The following is a 14,376-nucleotide window of genomic DNA, read 5'->3' on the forward strand; positions in this document are numbered from 1 at the left end:
AAACCAACATTTGGAGGACTCGGCCAAAGCCGAGCCACCTTTTGGTGGCTTGGTGGCTGAGCCACCAAGGTGGCCAGCCACCTGTGCCAAGGCACAGATCTGAGTGCCTATAAATAGGCTAGGGGGGGCTCATTGTTGAAGGTTGGAACTTTTGGAGCCAAAACTCTGCCGGATTGAGAACTCACCTTCGGATTTTCAAACTTAGAAGACTCGACTTCCAGATCTGGTTCTTGGCGATCATCCACGCCAAATAAGGCAGGAGTTCGAGAGAGATCAGTTCTGAGATCTACACGGTTTTCCTCCGGATCAAAGCTTGGCCTTTGATCCCGAGAAGAATCTCGATTTCGCTTGGTCGATTTCGATAACTAGGGCTATTATTTCCTTGGCGAAATAATCCCCTCGGCTGTTATTTCCTTCGTGAGATAACACCCGCTATACCGTGTAGATCCAACCGGATCTAGATCGCGCGGTGGTCCACGGATTAACCCCGGCGCAGGCAAAGAACCCACAAAAGCGAGAGACCGCAAAACAGGATCTCGCGATTTGTTCGACAAATAAGAAAAGTTGTAATTTTTATTTCTTTTGATCTCGTTGTAACCGGATCTTATAAAAAGACCGGATCTTTTGTAACCGATAAACTGTTAACAAAGGAATCAATGGAATCAATGAAAGCAACAATTTTTCCCGCAAACACATGTGAATTATAATTTATATTTTCATTTCCTTTCATGCATATATCATTTTTGTAAATTATTTGTCATCATCAAAAAAGGAGAGATTGTTGGCCTTCTTGTTTTGATGATGATTTACAAACAATTTACATCTAATATTGTTTGTCTAGTGTTTGTGTTTTATATTTATTCTAGGCAAACAATATGTTGGAGGATGGATGGAATTGCGTATTCATGATCATATCCAATGGAGGTTGGCGGAATTGTGGAGTGAAGTCTACGCAATTCAAAGTTAAAGATTCAAGTTCAATCTTCATCCGCAAGTGTACCAAGTCAAGCTTATTGAAGATCAAGATCATAGCTTGGGTAATTTAGTTTAGGTGTTACATTATGTGTGTTAAGTACTTTAAGCTCAATATCATATACACACATTTTATTGGTTTCTATGTATATATATATAGTTATATATATATGTACACATTTTGGATTTTAGTTTATCCACAAACAAAGTTTTTACAAGCATATAAATAAATATTTATATTCATACATGTTTGTTTTTATGTGGATAAGTTGGTTTGGTTTAATTTCATAGATATGAAACAAAAATATATTCATATACATATTCATATGTTTCATATTCTATTGTATTTGTGAAAATACTGTATTTATTGTTTATAGACTTCATAACAATAGTTTATATCTTTCTTTAAGTCTATAAAATTATTTTGTAATGTTTTAAAACATGGTTAAGCTAAAATGTTAAAACTCATATGTTTACATTTTTATGTTTTGGACTATTTTACAAAATAATGATATTTTACATTTGGAAGGTCCTTCTTGAAAACCAATTGTTGTAGCATGTTTATTATCATGTCTACAATCATTTCCCAAAGTTTTATATTTTTCTGAATTTGTTTGATATTTTTAAACAGAGTTTCAAAATCAGAAAATAGTTTTTGTACCTGTATTTTCATGTATCAGTTCGCGGTCGACTGCCACGATCGACCGCGCCTATGTTTTTCCCTCAGGAGTCAGCAAAAACTTTCACGATCGACCGTGACGGTCGACCGTCAGTCCTTAAGTTTCCACGGTCGACCGCCACGGTCGACCGTAGCTTTCTCTGGAAGTTTTCTCAGGTTTGAATATGCCTCGCGGTCGACCGCGAGAATTTCACGGTCGACCGCCGAAGTATCCGTTGGCTTCCAACAGCTATTTTCTGCAGCTGTTTTCTATGGGTTTTTTGGTCATTTTGATTGGGTTTTTGCTAAAATTTTGAGTGGGTATAAATACCCCATTGATCTCATCTTTCATAATAAGCCAAGAGAATGTTTTAACAAAGTTTTAACAAGGGTTTAAGTTTTGTTTAGTGTTTGTTTAAAAAGCTTTTAAGAATTGGAGAGTTTGAGTTTGTAAAATCAATTCTACAAGAGCTTGAGGAGATCATCTATTGGAGTTTGAGCATCCAACTATTCTCCCTCTATCTCTTTATCTATTGAGAAGTTTTCTAAACTCTATTTCTAGATTTATATCTATTTGTTTGATTATCATTTTATTAAAGCTAGTTTTATATTGAGTTTAGATTTGATTTCACTCATTGTTTACACACACCCACTTGAGCTTATTGTATTTATATTCATAGTATAATTTGATTGTTTACACACACCCACTTGAGCTTATTGTATTTATATTCATAGTATAATTTGGGTTGTGGGATTGTAACATTGAGTTGTGCTTAATTGAGTTCTCATTCATTGTAGAGAACAACTTTTGTTATATTGTGAGATTGTAAGGGTTTCAGTGAGCTAGAAAGCCGAGTGTGTTGTTGTAAAGTTTTCGGTGAGCTAGAAAACCGAGTTAGAGTGTGAGGTGTGAACGTTGATCGGTGATCGTTGAAAACCGACATTGTGAGGTGTAAATGTTATTCGGTGAGTGTAGAAAACTCGGTTGTGATAGTGGATTTCTCCCAGGGAGTAGGGAGCGGAGACGTAGGACGGAAGGTCTGAGCTCCGTGATCATTTGCTTGTGTTTGAGTTTTCTTTGGCGTTTCATTTGTGCTTAGTGATCATTACATTCTTGTCGCCATTGTAAATTGCCCTATCACATTTGTAGATTGTTTATTTCACCATTGTGTTAGTTTGCTTATCCTTGCATATATTTCACTATATATCTCATTGCTAGGATATTGTTCTTTGTTCATATTGTATATTCTTGCTCATAACATATTGTATATCTATTTTGCAAGAATAATTTATTAATAAGTTTTAATTATCATAAAATCGGATTAGATTAGCATAAGACCCTAATCACCCCCCTCTAGGGTCTAACAGTAATGACTACATCAATGAAGACATTAACTTTCTCCCCAAACACATACAACAAGCCTTTAAACCCCTAGGTTACCCTAGTTGACGAGTTGTAGTCTCATGACGGTTTGCAGTGAATATACCCACAAAATTCGATCAACTTGCCAATTTAAAGAAGTTAGTAAATAATTAAATTTACATGATAATTTTAGACAATCTAATTGAAGCTAGTTATTACTCAAGAAAATGTTTTTATATATAACTCCAAGGTAAATTTCATAGAAAATCTTCTCATTATAGCAATACAAAGCAAGCCAAACATAAAAATTTAATTTAAAAGTTTTGAAAGAACATGCTAGCTCTTTCTTTTAAATAATTTTCAAGTTGCTTGATCAAAAATATTTTTCAAGACCATATATACAAATATAACTGTATATATTTCTAGAGGCTGATTTTTTGATTGGTTCCCTGGATTGAAAATGTTGAGATCAACAGTCAAATTCCCAAAGGACAGCTTCATTTGACCAGTTCTACAGTTGATGAGAGCATTAGAAGTGGCTAAGAATGGTCGTCCTAAGATGACAGGTGTCTGTCCTTTGGGATTAGAAACGGGCTGTGTTTCCAAGACTACAAAATCTACTGGAAAAATAAAATCTCCAACCTTAATCAGAACATCCTATAACTCACCCATAGGGACCTTGACAGATCTATCAGCTAACTATAAGGTGCATCAGGTTGGTTTCAGTACACCTAGACCTAATTGTTGGTAGACTGAATATGGAAGCAAATTGACACTAGCCCCTAAGTCTAAAAACGCCTTATCAATGTGAGTATTACCAATGACACATGAAATGATGGGGGAACCTGGATCTTTACGTTTCAAAGGTATGAGATTGGAGAGCATGTCACTGATATTAGCTGCCAAAAAGAATTTCCTTGGAACATTTATTCTCCTCTTCTTAGTGCACAATTCTTTTAATAATTTAGCATAAGATGGAATTTATTCAATCACATCTAAGAGAGGAATGTTGACCTTAACCTGCTTGAATGTTTCTAGGATATTCTCCTCCTGAGGGGAGTGTTTCCGGCCTGAGTCTATCAGGAAAAGGAGCAACTGGTCTAGATCTATCAAAAATTGGCTCAGGTTCGGGTTCTTGGTCATCTGAGAGGGGTGATTGTTGAATAGATTTATCAGAAGGAGAAGGAATTTGTTCTGGATCAAGACTTGGAGGTGCTCTCACTTGAATATCGACCTGTTTACCTGACCGAAGTGAATGAATTGCATTCACTTGTGCTTCATAGGATGAACTGCATCCTATGTCCTTAGGGTTGACCACAAGTTGACTCAAAAATTTTCCTCTCTCTCTTTCACTCACGGCACTAGCTAGTTGACCAAGTTGGGATTCTAATGTAGCTATGGCTTGAGTGTTGGAATTGAGTATTTGTCCGGTTGATTACATGAAGGAATTCAGAGTGCTGGATGTTTGAGTCAACATATTCGTGGTTTGTGTAGAAGCCTTAATTATAGTTTCCAAACCCTTTTTCAAGACATTAAGACGTTTATCATGTTCTGAATTTGGAGGAGATTGATTTGGATACAACAGATTTGGTTGTTGAAAATTGGGTTGAGCACTGAAAGGGACTATGTTTCCCCTAGAAATTGTTATTTTGAAGAGAGAGTGAAGTTTTGAGTTTCGGAGTGGGTTCCCTGATTCCATACAAAGTTTGAGTGATTTCTCTAATCTGGGTTGTAGGTTGGAGAAAATGGATAATTTGCATAACGCTGGAATGCAGCGTTGGCATGTCTTAGTGGCTGATTATTTCCTAAGAGAGGACATTCTTGTGAAACATGGGATGGTGCAAGACAGTTATGACAACCTGAGGCAGAAACTTGATTGATTTGAACTGAGGCTCTTTCTTTGATTTCTAAGGCTTCTAACTTGCGTATAATTGTAGTCATCTTAGCTTCAGATGCTATGTTTGACTCTAAGGAATGACCACTAGACTTAGGTTGGAAAACTGACGAAACCCTGTCATCACAATGGTCCAACTGCATGGTTTTCTCAGATAGGCTCTCTAAAAATTCCCAAGCTTCATTATCATTTTTTTTCATGAAATCCCCTTGGCACATCGATTCTAAGGAAGTCTTTGAAGAATAATCCAATCCTTCATAGATGATTTTGCATAATCGTTAATTTTCTAGACCGTGATGAGGACATTGGTTGAGAAGATCTTTAAACCTATCAAAATACTTCCAGAATTTCTCCCCTGTGACAATTTTAAAATTTTGAATGCTATTTCTAAGCTTAACCATTTTATGAATTGGGAAAAATTTCTTGAGAAAAACGGTGATAAATTCCTCTCAAGTTGTGATGGAATTTATGAGTAAGCTGTATAGCCATATTTTTTGCTTTGTCTTTGAGGGCAAAAGGAATAAATCTGAGTTTGACTACATCTTCAGTTAATTCTCTCATTTTAATCATCATACATACTTCCTCAAAGAATAAATCTGAGTTTGACTACATCTTCAGTTAATTCTCTCATTTTAATCATCATACATACTTCCTCAAATTCTAAGATAAAAATATATGTAATTCTCTCATTTTAATCATCATACATACTTCCTCAAATTCTAAGATAAAAATATATGCATCTTTAGTTACATTCCCTAAAAATTTTGGAAGCATGTTGATATAGTGCGGTCGAAGCTCAAAGTTAGTTCCATTTTCCTCAGGGAACCTAATGCAAGAGGGGATTACATTCCTAGTGGGATAGCACATATCTTGAAGAACGGGTGGATTAGTATACGCCATTTCTATGATTGGTTCAAAGTGAATTAATTGATGTGTATTATCCCTAATCCACATTCGCATACACCATAACAAATTCTTTTTATAATTTTTTAAGGGAAAAAAATAGTTTTTTTAGATTATGGGAAGAAGAAAAAAAGGAAAATCCTAACTAAAACAAATTAAAAGCAATCACTTTTCAATCACTCTAACTCTATGGTCAAGCCTAACTCAACTAGACCAACTCCTAACCAAAAACTCCTAAAGTGAAAAGATTAAAGTTTTACCCTAGTAGTTAGCCAGGTAAGGATAGTACTAGAGGGTGATCAGAGATCAATTAAGCACCTCGTTCCTTGCGGAGCGCTTTACGCAACCCCTAAACCTTGCCTTAGGCATCAACTAATCCAAGAAAACTTGAACCGGTTCACTTAGGGATTTCTTGTTCCTTATTAAGCTCGAGTCCTTAGTGGCTAACGTCTAATGAGTTTTAAGAAGGCTTAGGTTTGTGTAGTGAGGAATTAATGATTTGTGGGCTAAGAAAAGGGTGATGAAATCCCTCACCTTATCTTGATTATGTGTAGTGAGGAATTAATGATTTGTGGGCTAAGAAAAGGGTGATGAAATCCCTCACCTTATCTTGATTATGGGGTTTTACCCTTAAAAATATTTTCAAGTGTGTGCCAAATCAAGATGCTCAAATCACTTTGGTGGATTCCTACTAATTATATGCAATGCATCCCTATGAATTAAAAGCGACTAAAAAGGATGGTAAACCAAATCTTTTTTTATTAGGGTTAACAATCAAACAACTATAAGAAGGGGGAAAATTGTTTGAATTTATTATCTTTGTTAGTAAATGTCCAAGTGGAGGGTGGATTTTATTATGGTCGACAAAAATAATTTTTTTTAGACCCTAATTGTCTTTAATTGTGAAGCTAACTAAAAAGGGTGAAATTAAAAATACTAGAAAGAAGAGTTACCCAAAAGAAATTCTTCAAGTTCTTGATCTCCAATCCAAGATTTTTAAGCTCCGAGCAGTTCCTTTACAAGAAAACACACATGTTAAAGAACCAAAATAATAAAATCCTACTTAGCACCTTCCCCGGAAACGGCGCTAAAAACTTGATGCGGCATAAACATATACCAAAAATTACAAGTGCACAACTAATCAAGTTATAGTAAAAAAAAAGTTATCGATCCCACGAGGAAAGTGTTTATAAGATAAAATTAGATTCAGTTCTTATGTTGTGTGCATGACAATTAGGAGTGATGATAGATGTGATTGTGGAGAGATGGAGAGAATGAGAATGATATGTTGTGTGCATGACAATTAGGAGTGATGATAGATGTGATTGTGGAGAGATGGAGAGAATGAGAATGATTGTGTGTAAAAAATGATATTGAGAGTGATAGATAAAGAATAAATGAAATCACAAGAAAAGAAAGGAAAATGAAGGAAATAAAAATCAAGAAAATAAAAATAAAAGAAAAGAAAAAATAAAGAAAGAAAAGAATGAGGGTTCAATTAAAGATATGAGGAATCTAGAATTGAACCCACCTCAAAAGAAAAGGCAATTCCCTAGAGGGTTCTAGCCTCAAGGCGAATTAAAGAATATAAAAATAAAGGAAAATAAAAAATAATCCCAAAATGGTTCTAGCCTCAAGGTGAATAGTGCAAGAAAATAAAATCTAACTATAAAATAAATTACAAAAACTAAACTACAAAATAAATTACAAGAATTAAATACGAGAAAATAAATCTACTCTATAAGCATGAAATAAATCTATCCTATAAACATGAAATAAATCTAAGGCAAGAGGGTTCTAGCCTCTTGGTTATTTAAGTAAGAAAATAAAAAGATAAAAATATTAATAAAAATGAAATTTACCACCCAAGAGGGTTCTAGCCTCAAGATGAAAGCAAACCTCACTATTGATCTTCATCTTCATCCTATCTTTGTCTTCATCATCAAACAAAGAGAAGCAAAGAAAAATATGAAGAGGTGAATTTTCTTTTATTGATTGTAACAAAAAGTTATAAAATTAGAATGTCTTCTTAATTAATAGTAACCCTCCTCTCCAAATGGAGTTACAAAATTTTCACACCCTCAACCCCTCACTCTCTATAGTAAACATCAATAAATGTGAGCCATTGGATTGAAATCTTATTCAAAACCATAAAAAATCAGCCCTTAATTCGTAATAGAACTGTTAGTATCGATGCCAGAATCGATGCCGACATCGATGCTAGCATTGATGTCCTATCAAAATTTTGTCTTCACGGATTGCTTCGTCTCGTCGAGATAGGCGATTTTCATATATTATATGTTAAATTCCGCCTTCCGGATTGAGAGATATTATCTTTTTTTTGCGGCCAACCATCTTGAATACATTTTTTTTCATATTTGATTTTTTTATTTTCTTCGGCTTCTACAGGCTACTCGGCTTGATTCGGGGCTTGGACTTTTTGGCTCTTGCTTGTGTTCTCTTCATTTAATTCATGGGTTTTTGTTGAGAGAAGAGTTCTTGGGTTTTATTTTTTTGATTAACCTGCAATTAAAGATAAAAAATAATTATTAGTGGTATATTTATTCATGTAAAATAGATAATGATGGTATAAAATTGTAATAAAAATATGATTATCAATGTTCGTGTAAAGTTAGAGGAGGATGCATTTGAATAATATCCTAATCTGATTAACCTACAAAAAAATTAGTTTGGAATGCATAAACTTGAATTAAAATATTAGCTAATTGCTAAAAGAGTTCATAGAAAAGATAAAACTATTTGCAAAATTATTTTTAGATGAAAAGAAGGTAAAATATGGTTAAGATTGAGCACGGTGGTTTAGGGGTGAATACGCTAATTAACTCCAGAGTTGACCATGGTGGCGGGGTGATGATGATGACTTAAGGATTCAGTATGGTAACTTCAAACGCATGCAGTTACTCACATGAGTATGGTATCCAAGTATAATGAACAACAAATTTAATTTTTCCCTTTCAATTTTTATGCACGCACACATAACCATGAATAAGGTCTCTTGGGTAGATGCAAAGCACGGGAATATGAAGGCATCTAGGTTGGATTTTACTTGGTTTTGATGATGCTTGAGGGAGAGAGAAACTTAAGTGAAATTTGGGAGATGATCATTGCGTGCAAGGCCATGTTTGCTATATCCACTCTCAAACAGTAATTTTGGGAGTTGGATTGCCGAAAATGCCCTTTTGATGTTGAAGGTGTTTCTGGAATGGACTTGGCCTGTTTTGGTTTGGGAGAAGGGCAATTTAGTCCTCACACACCCCCAAAGTTACTGTTTGGAAGTGTGAATAGTGGGACCCGTGCAAGGCACATGCAACCCACCTAGTACGCATAATAAATCATCTGAGCCTGATGAGCACTACGCATGTCCCAATACTCATGTGTATGAATCTGGTCATATTTCAAATATTTAGCAAGTGCTCTCAAATAGTTCTACAAAGTCAATATTAAGGGGAAAAAAAGCTATCATTTGTACAACTGTGTCCAAATGTACGAATCTACTTAAGCTTGCATACTAAATGGTTTAGATCTACTAGTATACTTGTGCAATGTTACCAGATCACTCTCATCTAGAGATTTTTTCTCCTTGTCCTTTGAATAATGGTTTAGATCTACTAGTATACTTGTGCAATGTTACCAGATCACTCTCATCTAGAGATTTTTTCTCCTTGTCCTTTGAAATAATTATCTGGGTATAACTTTGTCATATAAATATATACAAGAGAAATATTCTGCCCAAATAAACACTCTCGATATAACCATGATACAAATTAAAAGTAATTCAACAAAAAGCTTTACAAATAATTATAAAATATTCATAAATAGCTGAAGAATTATTTGCTCTGCTTATTGCTAAATTGTGGCCAATGGATGAAAAAATTATTCAATGGACCAAAACTAATCTTTCATTAAAATCATCATTTCCTTTGTCCCACGGAATGAGCTGTGAACGATAGTTTAGAGAATCATGAATCGGAAAATAACTTACAAGCAAACATGCATGAGTACATACAAGGCTAAGGATACAAAACATGTAAAAGTGTCCATGAAATTAAGAGATATGATGGAAATGACGACAAGAATATTAACGATAGTTTTCAATATAGACCTTTAATAGAATTCATACACAAGCCAGGTTTAATAGTGAATCGAGTCAGTTTAATTTAACGGAACTGCCATGAACTTCACATACAATCAAGATATGTTTTGAGGTAAATGTAAAGGAGATGAGAAACTTTTCAGTTGACACATTAAAGTATTTAATACATATGATGAACGACCAACATGATTGCCCCCTCTCAATTATTTTCATGCATATATCACATGAATAAGGTATTTGGGGGCAGATGAAAAGCACAAGAATACTAAGATACCTAGATTGAATTTTTTTTCTTAGTGATGCTTGTGAACGCGTTTTTTGCTCACGATTTTTGCTCGTGGGGGTCACACCCACGAGCACCTCCCCACAAGACGCGTTTTCTCGTGGGGACGTGGGGACCACGAGCGTGGGAAAAGCAGGCCCACCCGAATGCCAATTTGCAGCTATATATATACCTTCGGTTCCTAGGGTTGTGTGTAGGGACGGAAAAAGGCGTGCAAGGGGAGAACACAGATGCTTTTCGGCTGCTGTTGAGAAGAGAAAAAGAGACGACTTTGAGAGGGTTTTCAACATCCCTTTTGAGAGAGAAATTGTGAGAGATTTGAGAGATTGTTTGAGGGTTTTATTTGTGAGACTTTGTGTTATTATAAACTCTATTTGTATTCTCTTTCTCTCTAATAGTAGATCTCCCCCTCCTTGCTCCGTGGACGTAGGCAACTTGCCGAACCACGTAAAAATAGTTTGTTTTGCTGTGATTTGTAATAGTTTGTTAGGTTCCCTCGACAAGTCAGTCCTAGAACTGATGAGAGGAAGAGTATATATCCCACTTTGTTAAGATATATCACTGTCGATTCTTGTTTCCTTTATGAAACAGAGATTTAGTTGGGATCTTACTCTCTTGTTGTGCACGAGAAGTGCTGTCGAAATTTCCACTGTGCACAACAAGTGGTATCAGAGCTACATGTCAGGCTTGGAGCTTGTTTGAAGGATTCCCTGAAGGATTCCTATTTGAAGAGTTAGATCAACAACAAGGGTGAAACAAGCACACCAGGATCATCTCTTTCGAAGGCGATATAGAGTCTAAGCATTAATAATACAAAGATTGATGTTCCGAAGTTCGATGGTAAGATCAACTTTGGTTTGTGGAGGTGCTAGGTGATAGATGCATTGGATGCACAAAATTTGGAGGATTCTCTTGAGTTAAAAGAGAAACCAGATAATATGGAGGACAAGATTTGGAAGAAGATGAACAGCAGGGCTTGTGGAGTTATTAGGTCATGCTTGACGCCGAATCTAATTTATGATGTGATGAATGAGACGTCGGCGAAGCTCAATGAAAAATATCTTACTGAAAGCATTAAGAATTGGCTTCACTTGAAGAAGAGGTTTTGCCAGTTCAAGATGAAGATGAGAGTTTCCATTAGGGAGTATGTAAATAACTTTATGAAGTTGTTTTCAGATATGGCCAATATGGATATCATGGTTGAGCATGAAGATAAGGTGATACTACTTTTGTATTCGTTGCCGGAGGATGATTATGATACTTTTGTCCTAACTATGATCAATGGTAGAACTACTGTTAGTTATAAGGAGGTGACCCCAGCTTTGGTAAATTATGAATTGAGGAAAAGTGATAATGAACCCTCTGAGAAAGCATTGGGAGATGCATTAGCAGTTTGAGACTGTACTCCAAACCGTTGGTAGTCCAACCGCTCAAAATCGAGGATTAAGGGTGGCCATAAGAGTGTTGGTAGGAACTAGCGTCGTTTTTGTAAAGAAGAAGGACATTGGAAAAACGAGTGCCCAAAGTTAAAAGATAAAGCCGAGAAGAATAAAGGAAAAACTGTACAAGCTTCGGAAGTGAATGTTGTCAAGGCTAGTGACGACAATTCAGATACGGATTCTTCAGGCTTTTCATGCTCAGCATTATCGTCAGTTTCTTACGCTGACTCTACAGAGTGGATGATGGATTCTGGTGTTACATACCATATTTTCCCTAAGAGAGATTGGTTCTCCAGCTTTGAAGAGTTGAAAAGAGGGAATGTCGTGCTTATGGGTAATGATCATGTATGCTCTATTAGTGGTATTGATATAGTTCAGATCCGCATGTATGACGGGGTGACTCGGGAGCTGAAGGGAGTAAGGTTTGTGCTGTAGTTGACAAAGAATATTATTTCACTTGGAACTTTGGAGGCAGTTGGCTATCGGGTGATCTTAGAGAATGTAACTCTGAAGGTCACGAAGGGGTCCATGGTGGTGATGCGAGGTGTCAGTGAAAATAACCCATACTACTTGAAGGGCAAGACAGTTACAGGGGATCTGACAGTTTCTATCACTATAGAGGAGGACACTACTAGTTTATGGCACATGCGTTTAGGACACACCGGTGACAAGTCTCTACAGGTATTGGCGAAACATGGGCTATTGAAAGGTACGAAGACCTACAAGATGGAGCTGTGTGAGCATTGTGTACTTGGAAAGAAGACGAGAGTGAAGTTTGGCACCGCTATTCACAATACCCAAGGTATATTGGACTACATTCACACAGATGTTTGAAGGCCCTTCCAAGCACACATCACTTGGTGGGACCAACTATTTTGTCACTTTCATTGACGATTATTCCAAGAGAAATTGAGTATATCATATGAAGCATAAACATGAGGTTCTGAATATTTTTATGGAGTGGAAGAAGAAAGTAGAGCTACAGACAGGTAGAAAGGTAAGGACTCTTAGTTCGGACAATGGAGAAGAGTATAAGAGTGATCCATTTCAGCAGTTTTGCCGGGATCACGGCATTAGACGACACTTCACAGTACGTGAGACACACAAGAGAACGGGGTGGCTGAGAGGTTGAACCGTACCTTGCTAGAGAAGGTACGATGTATGATGACACAAAGTGGATTGTCAAGATCCTTTCGGGCCGAGACGTTGGTTTATGCGAGCCATCTCGTGAATAGGTTACCATGCACTGCGGTACAGGAGAAGACTCTGATGGAGCGTTGGTCTGATTCGCTAGTTAGTGACTATGAGTCGCTTCGGATATTTGGGTGTCCAGCTTATTACCATGTCAGTAATGGTAAATTGAATCTGACGGTAAAGAAAGCAGTCTTTGTAGGCTTTAAAGAAGGAGTAAAAGGCTTCAAATTGTAGGATCCATAGAATAAGAAGATAGTTATTAGCAGAGATATTACATTTGATGAGGCGTACATGATGAGGCCTCAAGTCCCTCAACAGGTGGAGGGAGACCAGACAAGAGGGATATCATAGCAGGTGGAGGATGATGTGACTCCACCCGCTCCAGATAGCATTGTATCCATTGAGGCTCCTACATAGGTGACACTGGGAGAAGATGGGATGACAACCAGACAAATAGAGGATATAGTGGATAGTGAGACTCAGGAGCAGGGTCATGTTCAGGAGTCCATTGCAACAAACAGATCCAACAGAGTGATTCGTCGGCCAGCTAGATATAATGATGTCATGGTTGCATATGCCTTATAAATTGAGGTCGTTGATGATTTGGTTCCTTCTACATTTAAGGAGGCAGAGACTAGCTCTGATTCGATAAGGTGGAGGGAAGCTACGGAGGAGGAGATGCGCTCTCTTCAGAAGAACGACACTTGAGAACTTACAAAGCTACCGAATGGTAAGAAGGCTATTCGATGTAAGTGGGTGTATGCAAAGAAAGAGGGATCTTCTATTGGGGACATTCGATACAAAGCCAGATTGGTTGCCAAGGGTTATGCACAGCTTAAGGGCGTTGATAACAATGAGGTATTCTCACCTGTTGTGAAGCATTCATCGATTAGGATTCTGTTAGAATTGGTACCACAACTGGATTTGGATTTGGTTCAGATGGATATGAAGACAACCTTTCTATATGGAGATTTAGAAGAGAAGATCTACATGACACAACCTATGGGGTTTAAAGCTGCAGGAAAAAGAGGAATTAGTGTGCAAACTGAAGAAGTCTCTTTACGGATTGAAGCAATCGTCGCGACAATGGTACAAGAGATTTGACGGTTTTATGATTAACCGAGGGTACACGAGGAGCCTATATAACCCATGTGTTTACATGCATAAGCTACAAGATGGTGAGTACATCTATTTGTTACTATATATTGATGATATGCTTATTGCCTCTAGGAATTCTTCGGCTATTCGAAAGTTGAAAAAGGAGCTGTCATTCGAGTTTGAGGTGAAGGATCTTGGAGAGGTGAAGAAGATATTAGGTATGGAGATCGAGAGAGATAAGTCGAAGGGGGAGATTGAAGCTTACACAGAGGAGTTATCTACAGAAGATGTTAAAAAAATTTAGCTTTGATAGAAATGCAAAGACAGTGAGTACTTCATTGGCTCCCTACGTTAAGCTTTCAGCTAAGATATCGCCTGTTTCAGTTAAGGACAGAGAATATATGTCGAAGCTTCCATATGCTAGTGCAGTGGGTAGTTTGATGTATGCTATGGTGTGT

Source organism: Asparagus officinalis, chromosome 10, assembly GCF_001876935.1.
Source record: "Asparagus officinalis chromosome 10, Aspof.V1, whole genome shotgun sequence".
Classification (NCBI taxonomy): domain Eukaryota; kingdom Viridiplantae; phylum Streptophyta; class Magnoliopsida; order Asparagales; family Asparagaceae; genus Asparagus; species Asparagus officinalis.